Source organism: Oryx dammah, unplaced genomic scaffold (assembly GCF_014754425.2).
Source record: "Oryx dammah isolate SB20612 unplaced genomic scaffold, SCBI_Odam_1.1 HiC_scaffold_24, whole genome shotgun sequence".
Lineage (NCBI taxonomy): Eukaryota > Metazoa > Chordata > Mammalia > Artiodactyla > Bovidae > Oryx > Oryx dammah.
Window position 1 is genome coordinate 58,221,205 of NW_024070208.1, and position 2,142 is coordinate 58,223,346.

Consider the following 2,142-nt stretch of genomic DNA (forward strand, 5'->3'; position numbering starts at 1 on the left):
CTCCCACTCACCACAACTAGAGAAAGCCCACATGCAACAACAAAGACACCGTGCAAACAAAAAAAAAAAAAAAAAATTTTTTTTTTAAATTAAGGCCCGATAATTCCTTATGGCGGCGGCGGCGGCGGCGGCTGGTTGGGTGTGGCGCTGTAGCGACTGACCTGCTGCTAGCCTGGCGGCTGAGCGTCGAGCTCCAGCCCAGCCTCCGCGTGCCCCTCGGGCTCGCACCCCTGATGCTGCTCGGGCGCTGAGCCCACCCCGGCCGGGACGATGGTGAAGTATTTCCTGGGCCAGAGCGTGCTCCGGAGTTCCTGGGACCAAGTGTTCGCTGCCTTCTGGCAGCGGTACCCGAATCCCTATAGCAAGCATGTCTTGACGGAAGACATAGTGCACTGAGAGGTGACCTCTGACCAGAAGCTCCTGTCCCGCTGACTCCTGACCAAGACGAACAGGATGCCCCGCTGGGCTGAGTGACTGTTTCTTGCCAATGTTGCTCACTCAGTGTACATCCTGGAGGATTCTATTGTGGACCCACAAAACCAGACCATGACCACCTTCACCTGGAACATCAACCACGCCCGGCTGATGGTGGTGGAGGAACGATGTGTTTACTGTGTGAACTCTGATAGCGGCTGGACCGAAATCCGCCGGGAAGCCTGGGTCTCCTCTAGCTTATTTGGCGTCTCCAGAGCTGTCCAGGAATTTGGTCTCGCGCGGTTCAAAAGCAACGTGACCAAGACTATGAAGGGTTTTGAATACATCTTGGCCAAGTTGCAAGGTGAGGCCCCTCCCAAAACCCTTGTTGAAACAGCCAAGGAAGCCAAGGAGAAGGCCAAGGAGACAGCACTGGCAGCTACAGAGAAGGCCAAGGACCTTGCCAGCAAGGCAGCCACCAAGAAGCAGCAGCAGCAGCAGCAGTTCGTGTAGCAAGCCCAGGCACCAAAGCAGCAGTCTAGCAGACTACCAGCTCCAGTCCCTGTGCCCCCTCCTCCTGTACTTTATTATTAAAAGCCAGCTTCTAGCCCTCTAGACTGTCTGGGTGGTGGGCTGAGGGTAGGTGCCCTGTTTGGCATCTCCAGCACAGCCAGCCAGTTACCCATGTCTGAGCCGGGCCTCCTTACTCCTGCATTGGGTGGCTGAGGACAGAGGCACAGTGACTTGCCCGGGGTCACTGCATCCAGGTGAAGTGGTCGTAAATGCTAGACTGTAAGCTCCATGAGGGCAGGGACCGTTGTTTTATCCTCTGATGTGTCCCAAGTATCTGAAACAAAATCTTGTGTGTAACAGGCACTCAATAAATACTTGATGAATTCAAAAAAAAAGAAAGTCCCTTTGAGGGAGTTGTATGGATCCAGCACCATATGCCAAGGGACCCAGAGGAGTTTTGTTCCTCCATGCATCAAATAATGCATGGGAAAGCTTTGGACCCTGGCTCTGGGCCCTGAAATGCTTCTGGCTTTGGACCCTGAAGTGACCCATGAACTGGTTCCAGCCCCTCTCAGCTACAGTCCAGGAAACCACTGACTTAATACAATCACCCAAGATGAGAGAGCCTTTGTGATAGTCCGGGAGTCCAGTGGACAATTCTAGCACAAATTTGGAGCAAAAAATATAAAAAATATACATATATATATGAAATTTTTTTTTATTTTTTTTAAATTTATTTATTTATTTTTAATTTTTACTTTACAATTCTGTATTGGTTTTGGCATAGATTGACATGAATCCACCACAGGTGTACATGCGTTCCCAAACATGAGCCCCCCTCCCACCCCCCTCCCCACACATCTCTCTGGGTCATCCCCGCGCGTCAGCCCCAAGCGTAGACTTATTGGAGTAGGTAAGAACAGCTTAAATTTACCTATGTCTTGTAACTCCCAAAGCAAAACAGCTCAAAAGAGCTCTTTTTGGCCTGTCATTTTTTTCTATGGAGGAAACTGAGAGTATGTGAGTGAGTGACCAACAACTTCTCTAGCTAGGCAGGGCACAGTGGCAGGCACCTGTTTTTATTTCACCCTATCCAGATTCTGAGTCAGGAGTGCATGGTTACAGGGGGGTGAGCAGCAGGGAGAAAAGTGGGCAAAACGTGCCAAGGAAGGTGACAGTGGCATGTGGATCCTGCTTATCTGCATCAAGGACTCT

The 2,142-nt window shown here is 50.7% G+C and overlaps 1 pseudogene; it reads left to right on the top strand.

Annotated features, from left to right (window-relative positions):
- Positions 1-233: 233 nt before the first annotated feature.
- LOC120883276 lies at positions 234-1,281 on the top strand (annotated as a pseudogene).
- Positions 1,282-2,142: the final 861 nt, after the last annotated feature.